Consider the following 20,995-nt stretch of genomic DNA (forward strand, 5'->3'; position numbering starts at 1 on the left):
TTGCCCCATTTTATACAGGAGAAAACTGAGGCCCTGAGGACTTAGGGACTTACTTCCCTGAGGTCCCACAGAGGCAGAGGTTTGAACCCCGACTGTCCGCGTGGAGCCTGTGCTACTTCCTCATTCCAGGCTACCTGCCAGTGAAGGGCTGTCAAAGATTCCCCACGTGGGAGACCACCCCCTCCTCGACCCAACTGGGCCCTGGGCCCACCCGAGGCTCTGGCTTCCCAGGAGGGTGAGGGGGCAGGCTTGGTCCCACAGCCCCAGCTGGGGGTGGTGCCCGCCCTGAGAAGGACTCTCAGAGCCTCAGCTCTGCCCTCCCAGAATCAAGGCCCAGCAGGAGGTGGACTCCACTGGTCCTAAGCACCAGGCAGGTCGGTGTCCCCAGGGGGCAGAGCCACCACCCAGGCCCTCACACTCTCGGCCATGTGTCTCCTGGTAGCAGCTTCCGAAGGCTGCTCCCCTAGGCCTCTCCCTTTCCTGAGCTCTAACCCCTGCCTTCCCCAGGCAACCCACAGCCCCAGCGGCCCGTCGACATCGGGTGCTGGGCCCCTCAGGCCCGGTCCCCCTGCTCTCCGAGTCCACGCCCCTGGCTCCCTCTGGCGCAGTCACCGACTGGTGAGTGTCTCTGGGTTTTCCCCTGCCGGGCCCGCAGGTGGGGCGAGGCAGGTGCTGAGCCAAGACTCAGGAGTCCACCTCGCCGCCGTGTGGCCCGGGCCAGCGTCTCTGCCTCCCCTGGGCCTCACGGTGCCGCAGCCTTCACTCTCCAGTGCTCCCAGCTCTCCCGGGGCCGGCCTCTGTCCCGGGAGAAGGCTGAGGACACTCCAGTTGCCAGGAGGGGCTGGAGGTCCCCCCCCCCCGACCCGATCCCACTCTCTGGGGGACTTCGAGGCCTGCCCTTCCGAGGCCTTCTTTCCCTGCTCCCCTCCCCCAGGCTCCAGACGGGCCCAGCAACTGCTGTGAACTCTGATCCCAGCCTGTCCAGCAGGGGTGGGGCGGGACGTTCTGTCAACAGTGGCAGAAACTCGTTAACTGAATGTCAATAGGATTAAAGGCTCTGATACTCCAGTAGCCGAGTACGACGTGACGTGATGTGATGGGCGGTGGGGAAGGGCTCCGCAGGGCCAGGGCATGCGTGCGTGTGCATGTGCGTGTGTGTGTGTGTGTTTGGTGGGGGGTGGGTATGTGGGGGAGAGAGAGAGAGAATAAGTTTGCAAATGAAGATTGAGCACTGAGAAGCCTTCTAAGGAGGCTGTGGACGGTGTCCCCAGGGACTCCAAATGGCAGCTTTGTCACTCAGACAAGGACGAGCTGTGTCAAGCTCCCACGGGGTGTCACGCTCTCTACTGGCTGCCGGGGAGGGGGGGCAGGTGGGAGCTGGAAGAACCAGTCCTGAGGGTCCCGACACAACAGAGGAACAGGAGGGGCTCTGGCTGACCCATACCCTTGGTCACTGTTGAGTCGGGGGCCCAGAGAGGCTAGGCGACGGTCTCGAGGTTGCATGGCAAGCCAGATGGAGATCGAGTCCCGAGCGCAGGACTCCAGCACACCTACCCACGTACTGCACAGTGAGTGCACACACACGCACGCACACACACACACACGCTCTCAGTGCCTAGCGCAAGATGCAGAGGACGTCTCTCAAGTCCTCTAGGCTAAGCTATTGGAGGGAAGGTGGCCAGGAACAGCGAGGCTGCGTGAAGATTCGAGTCCTGTTCCCTGCAACGGAGGACATGCTGGAGACAAGGGTTCGAGTCCCGGCTCTGCCATTCTATGGGTGCATGGTCAGGAGACGATCTCGGAACCTCGGTTTCTTCTTCTGGGGCAGCAGGAGGAGAGTAGCAGTTGTTCGGAGGTTCACAGGAGAGCCCCCGGCCCATAGCTGGGCTCCATGATTCCGCCCTGCCTTTCCCTCGCCCCAGGTGCACGGGAAGATCAATAAAAGCTCATCGAAAGGAATCGGCCCTGGGTGGAGTCCGATAAACAGCAAAGCCGCCCGGTCTCCGCTGAGGCCCGTTCCCCCATCACACCTCAGGGCCCTGCTTGGGGAGGTGCCCTCAGCAGCGGGGAGTCCCAGAGTTACCCATCCCTTCCGGGGAGGGCTCCGGACACCTGCTGTGCCCGTGCTGCCCAGGCTGCTGGCTGGCATACAGACAGGCAGGCAGGTCGGCCAGCGGCCACTCTGGACATGTAAATTGGCATCATGGATATTCCTGGCCCCAGGGGCCGCTGACCTTTACAGTTGCCGCCTCGGTCCTTCTTCCCCTTCCAGCCCTCCAGGCTCGGCGGGCTGGCCATGAGATGCTGGAGCCTCGTAGATCAGCAGGAGGGGGAGGGGGTCTGCGCCAGAGGGCCTCTGGGGAGGGAGCTCTGGTGGCGGGCCCTGCAGAGACCAGGTTGCCCTCTCCTCTTCACCCGGGCAGGGGGAGCCCACTGTCCCCTGACTCAGCATCAGCTGTCCCCCACCTCTAGCTGGGATCTCCCCCCCCCCCCACCCCACCGCGAGTCATTGCCTGACTCACGGGCAGCCTGAGTCCCCAGATGAGCAGTGACATTGAGATATCGGTCGCCCCCGGCTGTCTGTGACGTCTCCCCAGGGATTGCCCCATCTCTGCGGACTGACAGCCATGCTGAGCACGCTGTCAGCTTTTCTGGGCTCAGCAGTCAGGCGTGCCCCTCGGAGGAGTGGAAGCCCCTCCCCAGCCTGCCGCTACCCCTTCCAGGTCCCAGGGGACTCTTGTCACGGGTGGCTTGGTCAGCCAGCTGGCTGGGCAAGTTTCCTAAGATGCATCTAAATTCAAACCCATCTGCAGACTCGCCAGGAGAGCAGGCTCTGCCCTGGGTCCCAGGAGCACGGAGCCGGGGACACTGAGTCATGCCCCCAGAGTCTCACGATCAGAAGACGCCATTTACTAATTTTTATTGTCCGGTCCACAGGTACCTCTTGGGCTAGGGATGCTTCAATGAATGTTACAGGTTGAACCGTGTCCCCCAGGGGGTATTTTGACGTCTTAACCCCCAGTACCTCAAAAACATGACCTGACTTGGGGCGCCTGGGTGGCTCAGTCGGTTAAGTGTCCGATTCTTGATTTCGGCTCAGGTCATAATCCCCCGGGTTCGTGAGTTTGAGCCCCGCATCGGGCTCTGCCCCAGTAGCCCAGAGCCTGCTTGGGATTCTCTCTCCCTTTCTCTCTCTGCCCCCCCTCACGCACACTTTCTCTCTCCCCCTCTCTCTCAAAATAAATAAACATTAAAAAAAAAAAAAGAATATGACCTGATTTGGAAATAAGGTCACTGTAGGTAACTAACTTGTAATCAAGCGAAGATTCGGTCATATTGGAGTGGGGTGGCCCTTAATCCGACATGACCGGTATGGGACGAGGGGAGATGACCGTGTGAAGACACAGACGGGAGAAGAGAGTGCCATGTGATAACAGAGGGGTGGGGGGGACCGGAGAGAGGGATTTCCAAGTCCAAGAACACCAAGATTGCCGGCAAGTTCCAGAACCTTTGGCAGAGGCAAGGGGGGGGATTCTCTCCTACGGGTTTCGGAGGGAGCGCGCCCCGCCGACACTTTGATTTCAGGCTCGTGGCCTCCTGAGCTGTGAGACCATCCGTTTTTGTTGTAGGGCACCTGGCTCGTGGGACGTTGTTACGGCAGAAATGAGTACAGGGAATGATACGGGCGTCGCGGTCCTGGGCTGCTGGAGCTCACGGCGCGGCAAGGGGAGACCAGACCCGTGAAGCAAGTTCACGAATAAATGTGGAGCCACAAGACATGGCTGGCACTCTGGAAATAGCAACTGACCCTTTGTTAGGTGTTTGCTACCTGCCTGGTGCGGTGACAAGACTTTTTATATAGCTGTTTTAGTCCCCACACCAAGGCTATGAAGTAGGCCCTCTCGTGACGTCTGTCTCACCGATGAGGAAACTGAATCAGAAAGGTCGGATCACCTGCCCGAGGCCACACAGCAGGAATATGGCCGGGAGAGAACCTGACCCCAGCAGGCTGGCCCTGGATCCCAAAGGCCGAACCGTTCCTTAGTGCCCCGAAGAGGGAAGCAGACGGGAAAATAAGGGATGGGGAGGCGGGGGAGGCCATTTAGAAAGAGAACTAACGATCCTTTTAAACACACATGGGACCAAGTCCCCCTCCTCTTGTCAGACCTTCGGTGGCTCCTGTGTTCAAAGTGCAGCCTCCGCACCTTCCCGCTGCAGGGAGCAGAGACTCAGAGCAGCCGGTCAGGGCCAGCCTGGCGGGAGGCTAAGCTGAGCGAGACTCGGGCTCTGCCGCTCACGGGCACTGCTGAGCCTCGCTCCCTTCTCCCGTCAAGCAGGAATGGGAAGAGGGCCCCACGGTTGCTGGACGGACTCGTGAAATAGAACGCAAAGCTTCTGCGTAGAGGCAGGCCTTGCCTGACGGTTCTCCCTCCGCCCCCTGTGCCCCCCTCTGCCCCTCTCGGCTCCCCACTGGAAATTGTAGCAAAACCGACCCTGACAAGCTGGCAGCTCCCTATTCCTCTGCCTGGGAGGCCTTTCTCTCCCTTCTCCTCTTCCTCCCACTTGGAGCATCCCCTGCCCCGCCCTCCCCCCTCCACCTGGAGTCAGGTGTCCCCCCACCCCACCAGGGCCTCCCAGGGAGCCTGGGGACCCATCAACAAGAGAAGCCCTACACGCCTTAGCTCAGTCTTGCCTCAGTCTTGTCTTGCCTCAGTTTACCCATCCCGACGGTGCTGTGACCCCCGGGATTCCCACCTGTCCCTTCGCCCTCCCAGCTGTCCCCCCATCCCCCTTCCCTCACCGACTGTCCTGCCATCCTCCCCTGCCAAGTGTCAGCCTCAGCTGGGGGTGGAGGAGAGGGGCCGCCCCTCTCCCTGGTTGACATGCAGATTATATGGCTGTCTTTCCCAGAAGAGAGTGGGTGACGAGGGTAATTAGCTGCCTGCCAACCAGCCACTCCAAGGAGAGTCAGCTCTGCTCCTGGGAGTTAGTGACAGTTGGGAAGGCCTCCTTCACCTCCCACTATGGCCAATGCCTCCCTTCCTCCTGAAGAATTCTGGATGCCCGAGCCTGGGGAGTCCCCACCTCCTGAGTCAATCAAGAAGTCATATCATGTTGGGGCACCTGGGTGGCTCAGTCAGTTAAGCCTCTGACTTCAGCTCAGGTCATGATCTCGTGGCCTGTGAGTTTGAGCCCCGTGTCAGGCTCTGCGCTGACAGCTCAGAGCCTGGAGCCTGCTTCGGATTCTGTGTCTCCCTCTCTCTCTCTCTGCACCTCCCCTGTTCATGTGCTCTCTCTCTCTCTCTCAAAAATAAACATTAAAAAAATCATATCATGTTGCAGAGGCCGTGGAAAAAGTTCCATCTGTGGCCTCAGGAGGCCTGGGTTCCAGTCCTCCCCCTTTCTGCTGTATGATCTTGGACGAGTCAATTCCCCTGCCTAATGCTGGTATACAACACGAGATACACAATATGCCCTCATACACAAATGAGAGAGAATGAACCCCAAGCCCCCCCATCGTGTGATTGCGGCAAACACTGCTGACTGCCCACACCCCCTTTGCTAACCACACTCCACCTTTGGGGTTGCCTTGACCCCCATTCCCATGGATGGATCAGGGCTAGTCCTGGCTGACCATGCTTCCCAATTTCCCAGCTTCCCCTGAGTCTAATGCTGACTGATGAGGCATAAATAGAAGTTGACCGTGTGGGGCTTCAGGAGAGTTTTTGATTTTTTCAAAGAAGGAGCACACCGGGCTGGTAGTGTTCCTTTTGACTCCAGCTTCCTTTTTTTTCTTGCCAGGAACCTAGACGTGATGCCTGGAGGTGTGGCAGCCGTTGTGGTACCGTCAGGTTGAAAGCCAACACGTAAGGACGGTGGAAGAAATCATGAGGCCAGCAAAGCAGCCGAGGCAGTTTACATGTAGCTTCCTTGTTATGTGGGAAGAGGAAGCCCTAAAGTGTTTAAGTCACCGTTGTTAGGTTTGCTTTGACTTGTGACCAAAGGCATTCCTCCCAGATGCGGATTAGTATCTGTCTGTGGATGTCTCCATTACTGTAGGCCACTTTAGGTTATTGAGAGCCTTGCTCAGTGACACGATTACATACCTGGTGACCCACTGGCTGACTGAATAGTAAGGATCAAGGATATATAAGTCAATAGTAATAATACTATCTTCGTATTATTGTTAGTATTATCACCCCATGTATCGAGGACGTGCTACACCCTCTATATGACGCATTATCTCATTTAACCCCCACGGCAACACTAGAAGTGGAAGCTGAGTGGCACCCATTTTACAGATGAGGAAAACTGAGGCTCAGAAAGGGTCATGCAGCTGGTGGGCCGTGAGGCTAGAGTTGGAGCCAGGTATGTGGGCTCCAGGACACAATTTCTGTTCTCCCCACTGCACACCCTCAGGTCAAGAGAACCAGCTTGATCATTTTGTCTTTCGGCCAAGGAATGGAAGAAGGAGGGAGAGTGGCCTTGCTGGATGGGGTGGCCCTGGGGCTCCCTGAATCTCAGCTGTCATGTGCAACTCTGTTGAGCTTGGGGAGCTGAGGGCTGGGACTTAGAGGGTAACAAGGAGTCTGTCCCCAGGGCCTGAGACCTTGGCAATCCAGGTCATGGGGGGACCATGAGGTTCCAACCCCTGGCCCCAACTGTTCCTCAGACTCTTCTGGGAGGACTCCACTTGTTTCTCAAGGAAAAAGGCAGCAGAGGAAGTTGGACCAAGCCCCCTCTCCTGACCCCTTACACGGTGGCATCCCCTTGCTCCGGCAGCCTGTTCTGGAAGGGGGACAGAGCTGGAGAGAGGCGGCAGGGGCCTGCTTAGATTCTAGGTGAGCCCAGAGAGGTGAGAGAGTGAACCGAGGGGCACCGACCCCAGAGGAAGAAGGCCAGGGAAAGGTGAGAGCCAAAGCAGGAGAAAGGGGAAGAGTGTTCCAAGGAGTGAGCCCCTCAAGGGCGAAGGCTTGGCATTTGGCAGGGAGAGGGTTCAGCAGAGCTGAGCAGGAGGGGGGGAGGAAGAGAGGGGAGGCTGGGAGGGGAGCGAGGGCGGGTCCCTGGGGCTTGAAGAGCCTCGTGGTGTTACCTGGAGGGGTGGGGGTTGTGGAGGGCTGGGCCAGGGCCACACAGATCCCATGGCTCACTCCAGAAGAGGACAGGCATTGGATTTGCATTTGGAACAAGGGTCTCTCCCGGGTGCAGTGTTCCGAGTCCCTGAGGCCACAGCTTAAGAGGCTGTGCAAAGGAGCACCCAGGCAGTGCAGTCAGTTAAGCCTCCGGTCATGATCTCCTGGTTTGTGGGTTCAAGCCCCATGTCGGGTTCTGTGCTTACAATGTGGAGCCTGCTTGGGTTTTTTTCTGTCTCAAAATTAAATAAATAAACATAAATAAATAAATAAATAAATAAATAAATAAATAAATAAAATTTGAAAATGTATTAAAAAAAGGGGGGGCTATGCAAAATGGCTGCCATCTGCAGGGAAGTTTGTGAGAATTAGCCCCCCCCCACCAAGGCTGGGCGACTAAGAGAGGTCTGACCTTTCCCCCCAGTCCTGTCCTCAGACTACGGGGCAGGTAAGGGTCCGTTTTTTGCCTTCAGGTACTAACTTTGGGTTCCAGCAACTCTTAGAAATTCATGCAATGCCCACAGTGATGCCCTGGTGGCTGAGAAGTGTTTATCTTGCAGTGTTTAAACAATTCATATTACTTTTAGATTTGTGTATATAAATTTAGATATAACGTGCAGGGAGTGGGATGCTGAGATCCTTCCCATTACCAACTAGGTGGGTTTTGAAGACTAGAATTCCTAATAATGCTATTTTTAAAAAATATTTTCGAAATATTTAATAACACTTGATTAAAATTTCCGAAAGAATAAAAAATCCAGACTTGATTTGAAATGTCACTGATTATAACTGTATTTTGTCTCTTCCAGGCGCCCCTATATTTTATTTCTTTAGTCTTTTATGATTATGCCTGTGACCAAAACACAAGTTAGTAATTTTGGTGAAACGAAGGCATGAACATTTTTGTGGAAGAAAACTATAATAATTTATGAATTCTGTATATCTTTCTTTTACTACTTGTCCAAACACAGCCGGTCCCTCAACAGAACACCCAAACATACCAGCTTTCGAGCATATAAAAACCATAGCTTTAGGCCTACTTTTCAATTTTGCCACTATGGAGGTATATTTATCAAGGTAAGAGAAGGGAACATATTTTATTCCACAGCTTGTTTGCTTGACTTGTAAACATTTAGGCATATGGTCTGTGGGTCTCCGTTTGTGCTCTTGCAAATATTAGAGGCAGATCTGTTTTGTTTTTAAATAATAGCTTTGTTGATATATAATTCCTATACCATAAAGCCCACCCCTTTTAAAGTGAACAATTCAGGTTTCAGTGTATTTATAAAGTTACACGTCCGCTACGACCACCGAATTCCAGAACATTCCCATCACCCCCTCTCCATGAAACCCCGCACCCATTAGCTGTCACTTCCCACCGTCCCCTCCCCCGAGCCCCTGGAAATCACTAGTCTACTTTCTGTTCCTGTAAATTTGCCTATTCTGGATACTTCATATAAATGAATATGTGGCCTTTAGCGTCTGGCCACATGATTCACTAAGCATGACGTCTTCACGTTTCTTCCATGTTGTAGCAGGTGTCAGAATTTCATCCTTTTATAAAGCTGAGTAATATTCCATCATATGGATAGACCAGCCAATGGGTGTTTAGGTTGTTTGCACAAAAGGCTCTTAGGAAGAGTGCTGCTAGGAACATTTGTGTATGATTTAAAAAAAAATGTTAATGCTTATTTATTTTTGAGAGAGAGCGACAGAGCACGAGCGGGGGAGGGGCAGAGAGAGCGGGAGACGCAGAATCCAAAGCAGGCTCCAGGCTCTGAGCTGTCCACCGGACACGGGGCTCAAACCCGCCAACCGAGAGACCGTGACCTGAGCTCAAGCTGGATGCTCAACCGACTGAGCCACCCAGGCGCCCCCCACCCCCCTTATACTTTTTTCTGTGGACACATGTTTTCAGTTCTCCTGGTCACATACCCAGGGGTGGAGTCCTGGGCCACGTGGTAACTCTCTGTTTCACTTTTCTAGGAACTGTCAAGATGTTTTCCAAAGCGGCTGCACCCTTTTGCATTCCCACCTGCAATGCACGAGGGTTCTGATTTCTTCACATCCTTGTCAGCACTTGTTATTGTCTGTCCCTTTGATTATAACCATCCTAGTGGGTGTGAAGAGGTATCTCACGGTGGCTTGGATTTGCATTTCCCTGATGACTAATGATGTCTAGCATCTTTCATGTGCTTCTTGGCCATTTGCATATCTTCTTTGGGGGAAATGCTTATTCAAATCCATGCCCACTTTTTTAATTGGGTGATTCAGGTCTGGCTTTGATACTTACAAATGGGTGATTCAGGTCTGGCTTTGATACTTACAAATGGGTGATTCAGGTCTGGCTTTGATACTTACAGGGATTATGGCAACAATCGTTACAACCCGATCCCAACTGCGGAAGGCTCGCCTGTGCATTTTGGGGTGTGCAGATTAACACTTCCGGTCTCTGCAGAGGTGGCTCCTGTCACCTAGAACGCCTCCTCTTTTCACCCCTTTTGCAGAGCCTTCTGGGTTATCGTTCTCTGGCCGCAGAGTGGTAACTGGCCACATAACAAGGTGGGCTTGGGAGCCAGGCTGCCCGCTTGGCACCCAGACGCTCCGAGGCCTCAGCTGTGCAAACCCGAGCCGCCAGCTTCCCAGTTTCCTCCCCTCTAAAATGGGAATGAGGGGCATCCGGGTGGCTCAGTCGGCTGAGCGTCCGACTTCGGCTCAGGTCACAATCTCGTGGTTCGCGAATTCGAGCCCCGCGTCCGGCTCTACGTGGACAGCTCGGACCCCGGAACCTGCTTCGGATTCTGTGTCTCCCTCTCGCTCTGCCCCTCCCCTGCTCATGCTCTGTCTCTCTCTCTCTGTCTCAAAAATAAATAAAAACACTAAAAAAAAATTAAAATGGGAATGATCATGCCTCCCTTAGAGAGTCCTTGGAAGAACTCGCTGAGAATATATGCATAAAACCTGTCGCATCCTGCGCACAAATGGTGAACTTCCTCCTGCACAGAGCACCTTCAGGGACAAGGGGTCACTACTTTCAGGACAGGACTTTCCACCTACGGGTGACGTTCACTGGAGCAAGCCCTTGGGACGTTTGGCTGAAAATCACCTCCCTGTGCCCCTCACCCGCAGGGTCCCAGGACAATAAAGACAGTATTCAGGCCCAGGCAGACACGGGGCTCTCGAGCCTGGGGTGAAGGCTGTGGGCTCCCGCTCCTCCCTGATTGTCCATCTACTCCTCCCCTCCCCCTCTGTGTCACCCACGCTTCCTCCCTCCTTCCCGAGTGGCGGGTGACTGCTCAGGGGACGCGAGAAGCAGCTGGAAAGTGACACAACACCCCTTAATTACCTTTGTTCCTTCTATGTCCCAGCGCCTAAATTTAGTCAGCAGAGCCTGGGCACTGGGGACCCAGCTCCTTCCCCCACAAACCCCCCACCCTCAGCAGAGGCAGGAAAATGAGCCCCAGGCCAGGGCGTCTGCCCCAGCACCTGATCCTTACCGCCAGGGCGGCAGGGTCAAGGCCATCTCTGAGAGGGGGAGCGGGGACGCTAGACTCCTGTGGGGACCCTCTCTTTTGCATTTGCCATTTGGGGCCGCAAGGCATGCTGGGGAAGAACGCCACCTGCCCACCCCCCTGCCCTTTTCAGTGACCGGGAAGCCTGGGAGGGAGGGTCAGAGCGAGTCAGGGGCGCAGGCTCCGAAGTCAGACAGCCCTGCGTTCTCAGATGCCACTCTACTTACTACCTGCCAACACCGGGCGAGTCGGCGAACCTCTCTGGGTGTTGTTTCCTCGCTTGGAAGATGAGGACAGTCCTAGGATCTGCCGAATCTCCCGGATCTGTCAGGGAATGGAGGTGAGATGATCCGAGTAAAGCACGCGGCGTCAATCAAGTGCCCGCGGAAGTTGCTTGACACGTTTAACAGCCCCCCGTGCCTCTGGGCCCACACTCTTCCTCCTCCACCGGCGACGCCTGATGCCTCTGCCTCAGAGGAGGACACGGAGGCCGAGAGAAGTTAGTTAACAGGCCCTAGGTCGCCCAGCTGGTTGACTCCAAGGCTGGGATTCGAACCCCGGCCTGCAGGCCCCAGAGCCCTCTGCAGCTACGCCCTTCTGTGCGTTGTGCTGGCGGAGGGGCCCCCGCCTCTTCCAAGTTCATCTCAAGGCCCACTCCCTCCGGGAGGCCCTCCTGGCTGGCTCGATTGCAGGTCTCTCCTTGTTCTCTAGGACTAGAGTGTGTGTGCCGCAGACATGCCGCGTCCAGGCTTCAGGATGAATTCTAGAAGAGGAGGGCTTGCTCGTGGCTTCCCTGAGTCTTTGAAGTCGTGCGGGTGTGACCTACAGGTCGCTGCTCTTTGGGGGTAAATAGACAAAGGGGGAACCAGCAGGTGGGAAGAGAAACTGAGCTGGGGCCGAAGATGGGACCCAGAGGGGGTGACAGGTGGGGAAAAGTGTGCCTGGCCCACTCCATAGCCCGGAGATGGCTAACAGGGGCTTCGCCCCAGAGCCGGGAGGCCAGGCAGTCCCCGTCAGGGATGGGGTCAGGGTCAGTCAAGCCTCGGATAGATACTGTCATTTCTGGGTCTCTGGACGTCAGTTTCTCGTCTGCAGAATGGGACGGTAAATGCAGGTCTCTTAGGAGTGAAGAGAGGATGGAGGGATGGGAGTGTGTCCCAGCCCCGTGTCCCGTGTCCCTTGTGGCCTCCAGCCCAGTGGCAGCCACTCAGGTGTGGCCCCTCTGCTTGGACAGCTTCCTCGGGTACAATTCCCTCCCATTCTCTCTCTCTCTCTCTCTCTCTCTCTCTCTCACACACACACACACACACACACACACACACACACACACCACTTCTTGTCCATGCTGGACCTCACAGACACAACCCCTCAGGGGGCACCAGTTGGGGGTGGCCTGAGACAGTTCCCCCCCCCCCGCCCCCTACCCACAACTGCACTGATCTGCTGTCCCCAGGCCATCAGTGCCAGGCTGTCATCAGGCCTCACCAGCCCTCATGAACTCACCGATGAGGCCCCTTCATCATCACCAGTGAGGAAACCAGAGCACAGAGGGGCTAAGGAATGTTCCAGAAAGACAGAACTTGGATTCAGACCCGGGCAGGCTGGCCCCAGTACTAGAAACTACTACACTCCTCTGCCTCTCCTGACACGCCCCCTTCGCCCCACAAGGGCTGGAGTCCCAGTCCCTGGCCAGCCTTACAGCGCGGGAAGGCGCTTCGGGGGGCACCTCCGAGGCTCGGTCCTTCACTGCAAGTTCCCCTCACTGACGGGGCTCGTTGACTTTGGCCTTCTCTCTTGTAATACCTCCCCCCAAGTAATAATCTAATATGACTAGCAGCCGATATTCTCCCAGGCCCTTCTATGCACCAGGCGCCCATCCTGAAACCTGACACGTTTAGTCATTTCACCCTTAGGGCAGTCCTAAGAGGAGACTAGTGTGGGTTTCCTCGTCCAGATGAGGAAACTGAGGCTCAGAGAGGTTAAGTTCTCAGGGGAACCCAGGCGGGCTGGCTCCAGTCATTCATTCACACCACGGCCCTCTGAACCTCAGCCTCCTGCCTCCTTCTGCCGGGCCTGGTGCAGACCCCCCCGCCCCATCTCCCACCTACCCCGCTGCTGGGAACCCTTGTCCCCCACCGCCAGGAAGGCCTCCGCCCAGCATCCAGGAGAAGGGGGAGGAGGGGTGGGCTTGGCCTCTGCAGGCAGCCCAGGGCAATCCCGGCAGTCCGTCACCCCTGTCGGCCTGCCCCCAGCCCTCCCTCTGCAGGAGCGGCCTGGCCGGCTAGCTCTGGAAGGCCCCAGAAGCCTCCACCGAAGGCAAACAAACAGAGACAGAATGGCCTGGACTGAGCCCCGTGAGGAGGAGGGAAATGTTTTCCCAGCTGCCTCCCTTTCTCGACACCGCTCCCGCCCTGGATCCAGTAAGTGGCATGACCGTGCAGAGCGGTGCCCAGGCCTTTAAGGACGGCTCCCTCTGTTACGCTAGGAGAAGGTTGTTCCCGTAAAGGGCTCCATTAAATCCTTAGCCACGGGCTGTACTCTCCTCTGTTTCCATCTCAGCCAAGGAGGAGAGGGGGGCATTCGTCCAGTCCCTGTGACAGAAGCGAACACTATGGGGTCTTCGTTAAATGGACACTTTATTAGTAGCGTGATGCTTAAGGTCGCCGTGGCAGAGATAAGACCATACAACCTTGTATAACTGGGAAAGGACCCAGCCGGGAATGCCAAGGGGGGTGACTGAAGTTTCTCTCGTGTACACTGTTTACTCCTCAAACAGCGAGTGGCTCCCATCTCTGGAGCTCCTGTGAGCACAGGGGTCTCAGGCCAGGAGATGGGGGCCTTGAGTCATGGCATCCAGAAAACCAGGCATGTTTGGAAGGGCGGGGGTTGGCTGGTATAGGAAACCAAACTCTCGCACTATGTTGCACATGACCTGCAGACAACAGCATATTCCTTCTTTCTTTCTTTCTTTCTTTCTTTCTTTCTTTCTTTCTTTCTTTCTTTTCCCTTTGTTTCCTTTCCTTTCTTTTCCTTTCCTTTCCTTTCCTTTCCTTTCCTTTCCTTTCCTTTCCTTTCCTTTCTTTTAAAGAGCACATTTCTAAATATCCCATTGAAACCGGGAAGGAACACTCTGGAAAGGGTCCAGAGAGCAAGGGAAGATAGCTGCAATGGAACTGTAGCAGGCCTGTTGTTATTGCTTAAGAGGTTTAAATTCTGCCCCCCGCCCCCGGGGTTTTCCTCCTTTAATTTCATGTATGGACCTGCGTGTTGTTTAGGATTCTATTCTGTTGAAGGTGGTAGAAAAACCCAAAGAAATAGTGCGCCAAACAATATAGAAGTTAATTTTTCTTCCAAGTGAACAACGTTTGGCAGAATCTAGCCCAAGACTGATGCGGTGGCTCCGCAAATATCAGAACCCAGACCATTTATCGTTGCCCGGTCATCCTTAACATGTGGCATCTACCTTGTGATCCGAGATGGCTGCTCCAGCTCCAGCAATCGCATAACATGTTCCAGCCAGCAGAAAGGAAGAAGAGGCAAAAAGGGTACAGCCCACTGGGGAAGAATGGCCGTGTACTTTCTGTCACTACGTCTCAGGTAGCCTGGGACTGCCCTTGACTTGGTACTGCGACTCTTAACTGTCCATCACAAAACCGGAACTTCCCTGAGAGCAAGACCCAAATCCCGAGAACAAAGCTTTTGTTCCTGCATTCAAGGCCCTTGGCCATTGGGTTTCCTCACCTGCCACAGGCCCGTGCAGCCTTTGTCCAACCACTCCGAGCTACCTGCCTGCTCCATTTCTCGCTTCACCAGATTCTGCCCTCAGCCTGAATGCCCCCTTCTGGACCTCCTCTGCCAGGGGACTCCGGCTCAGCCCCCAAGACTCACCACGGAAATGTTGCCTTATCAGGGCAGCCTCACCGGGCCCTTCTCAGGAGAATCAGAATCCCTTTCTCCAACCCTCCCTTGGGCTTCCGGAGCCTTCCGTCATCCCTCTATTTATAGCCTGTTCAAGTCAGGTGCCCCTGGACACGTTGCTGGGAGGGAGGGAAGGGCCCCAGGCTGGGAGAGCAGGTTCTGTGACCTGCCTGGGGAAGAGCTGGGATTTTTCCAGGACAACCTCCCTGCCCTGATGTCCCTTCATTCATCTGTCGCCTGAGGAGATAGAGCCCCCACACCCAGAGCAATCTCCTCACTGTGTACCTGGAGCCTAGGTGCGCCCACGTCTGACTCCCGAGCCGGAGCCCTGTCCTGGGCCTGACCCCGCCTCTGACACTGCGTGCTGACCGGAGTAATGTGGGTGGGGTTAGATGTCTCTGTGTTGGGGAGGAGGTCGAGAGACTCTCGGCTCCGGGAGGGTCCTAGCCGGGAAGGGCCTGCCTGGGGAAGAGGGCAGGGCTGGCTGTAACTCAGGGGGGAGGCTAGGGGTGCTCTCCACGGACACTCGGGTTCCCTCCTGCTTCCCTGGCAGATCCAGGCCACCCACCAGGGCCGGTGGAGAAAAAGCATCCACCCTCCAGGAAGCCAAGCCCTGCAGCCCCACGCTCAACGTCACTGTCACCTCCGCTCAGCCAGCCCAGCCCCTCCTGGCTGCCACAGCACCTCCTAGTCAACTCCACACCAACTCGCGCTGGATCCCTCAGCCTGTCCAAGCCACTGCTCATCCCCTCCCCAGATCACAGCCTTCCCACCCGCATCCTTAAAGGCCATCCCATTCCTCCAACATACTGACAAATCTGAATTCTGAGTCAGGGCGACCCCCTCTGTCCCGCCCTCCCCCCAACACACCGCCGACCCACACACCCACTTTCAGATAAAGACAGCGACGCCAATGCCAAGGATAGACCTCGGCTGCCGGCGGACCGCTTCCCCCTGCCCTTTCACAAGCTCCCATGCCCGGCCCTGACCTCTAGGACTGAGCCCTTAACACTTGGGTGAACGGGGGGGGGGGGGGGGGGAGACACTCTGTGGATGACTCAGCCTCTTTGTCACCAATGAGGCTCACAGGCCCGTCTGACCGGGACCTTCCTGCTTGCTATGGGCCACATGGCAGGCTGAGTCCAGTGTCCCTGACCTGAGCCTCACCTGAACCGGGACGGGGATCCAGCATTTAGAATCGGACAGACCTGGCTGTGTGACCTCTGGCAAGTTACTATTGCTCTCTGAGCCTCTGATTCCAATATGGCAAATGGGGCTCCCAAGGGACCAACGGGCCCTCGCCTCCCTATGGGTTTGAGACCCCTCTCTTCCCTCCCTCGCCCTTGGAAGATCAGAAGCTCCTTCCTCCATGGGGGTGGGCTAGAGGGGGGAAGGAAGACTGGTGCGCCTTCGGACCTTGCCCCAGGAGCTGGCCTCCAGCTCCACCTGGCTTAGAAACCACCAGGGGAGACCACACCGCCTGCCTAGGATCTAGCTGTTGGTGCCAAGGAGAAACAGTCTGGGGCGCCTCCTAGTGGACATGAAAGAAAATGTCTACCCCGGCAGAGGACACTTCAGGGCTTCTAGTCCAACCCCTTAAGTATGGTTGTCAGCTTAGAGTTGGGGTTCAGTATCCACCCATTACTGCCAGCGGCGGCAAAAGTCACCTCCCCTCTGGGAACCCCAGTTCCCTCATCCACAAATGGAGACGATGATAACACCACCACACGGGACCACAGTGACGCTCCAGTCGGGTGACCAGGTAACCCGGCCTTGCACACAAATGTTTTCCGAGGTCCAGAGAGGCTGGACCTTGCTCATAGGGTGCAGCGAGCTGGTGGCTGAGCCAGGGTGAGGGGCGAGGGGCTCAGACTCCTGCTCCAGTGATCCTTCCCCCTCCTGGGTGCTGTTCAATGTGACCTTGGACACCCCGGCCCTATTAATTCCTCTGTGTGGCTCTGGGCGTTTTCAGATGTCTTAGCGCTATTAACATACCTGTCCTGGGAACTAGCTTACGACTGCATCCAATTAACCTTGCTGCCAAGAGTGATTTCTTTTCCAGTGCTTGCAGGGATATCTCTGTTCCCATCTCCTTCCCAAAAGGTAGAAGGCTTGCGTGAGCCCTGAGGCGGCTGTGATGTCCCTCCAGCTCCGGCCACCCGATGCCGGCCCCAGGAAGCAAGGCTCATCTGCTCAGACCCCCGTGGCCCGGTGTGCTTCTGTCCCAGGCCAGGAACTGTGTGTGTGTGTGTGTGTGTGCGTGTGTGTGTGGTGGGAGGCAGAGGAAAGAGACTTCCCCAGAGGAGAATGGGGGTGCAGAAGGGGCCCTTTTTGAAATGCATGTTGGGTATTGGCCACTCCCAAATCCTGAGTCCTCTTGGGTGGCGTTGGGGGTTAATCTGGAGCACCTGGTGGGAGATTGGGCCAGGCAGATGCCGTGGTCGCCTGCCAGCTGTGTGGGTATCCAGGGCATCTGAAGCTCTCCCAGCTCCCTTGTGCTGGGTCCCTCTCGAGGCCACCCCAGAATCCCTTCTTACATCCCGAGAAGGTCCCAGGGCTTCGCTAGAATCCGAAGGGGCCACACTCATAAACCCACACCTGCTGTGGCACGTCCATCCAGCGTTTAAGAAACTTCCTCAAAGACACAAACACGAGGCAAAGACGGGGACTGGATGGCCCCACCGCCTGGAGGAGACTCGCACGGACACACAGACACAAACACACACAGGCCAAAGGAAAGGAGCAGGGTCTGAGGTAGCGTGCCCTTGGGGAGTGGGCTGAGAGCTGGGGAGGGGCGGTGAACGGATAGTCGGGGAGGCCGCAGGGGTTCCAAGCAAAGGGAACCCCTCCCAGCCAGACCACCTTGTCCAAGCCCCCGCCATGGGCCAGCTCGCTGGGCCTGAAGCTGGTAGGTAACCTGAGCCAAAGCCTGGATGGTCACACTGTGGATCGGATGGCTCCAGAAAGCCAGGGTGGGGCCAGCCCTGGAGGTCCTCGCCTCCACCCCCCTGCTGGTACCCCAGTGGAATGGGGGTTTACCGTCTCCTGCTAACACCTCTGGCTGCCAGTTGTGTTCTCCCAGCTCTGCCCTCCCCTCGGGGCCAACGTCCTCCTTGCCTCCGCCTACTTGTCCCTGGCCTGCCCCCTCCTACTGAGCACCCCGCCTTTCCTCTACCCCGGCGTGACATACACCAGCTCATCCTCCAAGGCCCAACTTACTGCCTCCTCTGAGAAGTTTTCCTGCCGCGTCTCCCGGAGACAGAATTCATCTCCGCCTCCTGATGCTCCCGGGCCCTTGCACAGACCTCTGCCCTCGCTCTGATGGCTTCCTGATGGAATGCTCTGCGAACACGCCTAACTCTGCTGAGAAGGCTGTGCTTTTTCTGTTTTGTACCAAGGACAACGGGAAGCCAGGCAACACTTTTCACCGAGGTGTGTGTAAGGATCGGATTTGTGATTTAGAAAGGTCACGGGGGCAGGTTGGCTGCGGCAGGAGGCAGGGAGAGAGAGTGTGAGACCGGGGCAGGTGGGGAGATGTGCAGATTGGAGATGTTCAGGGTACCACCTCCCCCCAAACCCGGGTTTCCCCAAGCCTGGCTGTGCAATGGATCCTTGGAGGGAGATTCAAAAAAATAAATTCCTAAGCTCTCCTCCCAGATACACCTAAACAGGGTCTTAAGGGTCAGGGCCAGAATCTCTATTTTTTTTTTTTTATTGTAGTAAAAAAACACACACACATAAAAATCTTAACCATTTCTAAGCGTATAGTAACGTAGCGTTAAGTAAATTCACCTTGTCGTGAAGCAGACATCCAGAACTCTTTCCGTTTTCCAAATCTGAAGCCCTACATCCATTAAACAGCTCCCTTCCCCTGGCCCCGGTTCCTGGCAACCTCCACTCTACCTCCTGGTTCTATGAACTTGACCTCTTTAGATTCTGCATACAAATGGAATCAAGCAGTGTCTTTTTGTGACTCAGAATCTACATGTTTTAGAATCGGTCTCTACTAGTTTTGATGCAGCTGGCGTGTGGCCCGGAGTCTGGAAACCACTGTCCGTGTCACTCAAGCCGAAAGGTGCCCCCACCCCATCACCCTGCTCTTAGCCGCTAAAATCAGATCCTAGGACCTTTGACCTTGAATAGGTGTTCCCTATGACCTCTGGGGAGACATTTCTCCCATACAGGCCCTTGTCGTCTACTGAAGTCAGACCAGCTAATAAGTCAGCACCCCAAGTTGTTTTTTTAATGTTTCACTTATCTATTTTTTTAAATTTTTTTTCAACGTTTATTTATTTTTGGGACAGAGAGAGACAGAGCATGAACGGGGGAGGGGCAGAGAGAGAGGGAGACACAGAATCAGTAACAGGCTCCAGGCTCTGAGCCATCAGCCCAGAGCCTGACGCGAGGCTCGAACTCACAGACCGCGAGATCGTGACCTGGCTGAAGTCGGACGCTTAACCGACTGCGCCACCCAGGCGCCCCTTACTTACCTATTTTTAAGAGGGAGCGTGAGCAGGGGAGGGACAAAGAGAGAGAGAGAGACGGAGAATCCCACGCAGGCTCTGCAGAGCCTGGTCTGGAGCTCGAACCCATGAACTATGAGACCTGTGACCTGAGGCACAACCAAGAGTCGGACGCTTAACCGACTGAGCCACCCAGGCGCCCCCTCAATACCTCAAATCATTATTGATTTTCATGACCTGTGTTTATATAATGTCTTGGGTCCTGGCTTCTCAAGTCTGGTCCCCAACCAGCAGCATCGGCACCCCTGGGAGCCAATAACAAATACAGGCTCTCAGGCCCCACCCAGCTCTTGAATCAGAATCGCGCTCCTCGGGGATTTGCGTGCACAATACAGTTTGGGAAGTCCAGCTTTAGGGTTTATAGAGTGAGGTCTGCTGGGGGCTGGGGGAAGGAGGCTTGACCCCAGAGCTCCCTAGGAGGGGGTAGTTGAGAGGCGAGGGAGGCGGCCGGGACTGAGGTGGGCTTAGTTTTGTCTCTGCCACCCCACTGCCAGTCACCTTTGAATGAGGCTGTCCCCACACACCTGTCAAAGGCCATCTGCACCAGGGAAGCCCCTGCTGGCTTAGCCTCTGGCCCTCAGTCACCTGCCTCATGGTCAGCTCTCCCAAGCCCTAGCTGCAAATTCCTAGATCTTCAGCCTCTGCGTGGGAAAACTGCTGTGTCCTTTGCAGCTTGGCTTGGGGAGGATGGCCTTGTACTTGGCCTGATATAGACACTTCCAGCCGGGCGCCAGCTCTCGTGACATGCCAGCAATCCCATCTGGTCCTCACAGTGACCCTGAGAGGCCAAACTTGTCATGATGGCTTACTGAGCACTTACGAAGCAGCAGAGAAAAGGCTCTGTCATCCCAGGACCCTCGGAGGATGCCACAGGAAGTTTTTTTGTTTGGCAGGGGAGGCAACCAAGGCTCAAAGAGGTGGAGTGACTTTCGTAGTGTCCCATAACACTACACAGTAAGTGCTGGCCTTGGGATTTGAATTTAAGTCAGCCTGCCAGGTCTGTGTTCTTTTTGGTTTTTTTAATGTTCATTTTTTTTTTTGAGGGCCTGGGTAGGAACAGAGAGAGAAGGAGACAGAGGATCTGAAGCGGGCTCCGGGCTGACCGTAGAGAGCCAGGTGCAGGGCTCGAACTCACGAACCATGAGATCATGACCCGAGCCGAACCTTCACCGACTGAGCCACCCAGGCGCCCCGGTCAGGGCTGAGTGCTTAACAGAGACGTCTCTGCCCTTGCTGTCTTTTTATAGAGGAAGACACTGAAAGTCAGTTTTGTGACCTGTCCAAGGTCATATGGCTGCTAAGTGCTGGACCTGGGACTCGCTCCCCCGGCTCTGTGTATACCAGGCCCTGACTTCTGCTTTCTTTACCGCATCTGACAGATGCAGGAGCTGGGACTCAGATGCTGAGCCGGTTGGCCCGAGCGTCTGTGACGCTCTGAGGGCTGGTCTGTCCACTCCATTTCCTGCTGCCTGTGCTCACCCCTGGCATCAGGTCCTCCTGCCTGGGCTGTCATCTTAGTGGTGATGACACGGTGGGCCCGGAGCCACAGCTGCAGCCCAGAATGTGTGGGGGAGCTCAGCACCGTGGGGAGAAATGGAGAGTGACACTTGCCGGCCCCACGGCTCGGCGCCCAAGCGGGGGAGCAGATCGCACACCTGGGCACGAGAGGTGGCCGAGCAGCTGTCGGCGGATCAGAAGGCAGGGGGAACGGAAACTGACAGGTCACCACCCGGGCACCGCTGAGCTCCCACCACAGCGGGGTCGGAGGCTGGGGCAGGGCGGGGCTGCGCAGCTCCTGGGACCGTCCCTGGTTGGCCAGGCAGGAAGGGCAGGGGCCTCGAGCTGGCTCCCCATACGAAGGCATCTTGTGTAAGGGCTACAGCGTGATTTGAACATTGTTTTAAATGTG

The sequence above is a fragment of the Felis catus genome, chromosome D1, assembly GCF_018350175.1.
Source record: "Felis catus isolate Fca126 chromosome D1, F.catus_Fca126_mat1.0, whole genome shotgun sequence".
Taxonomy (NCBI): domain Eukaryota; kingdom Metazoa; phylum Chordata; class Mammalia; order Carnivora; family Felidae; genus Felis; species Felis catus.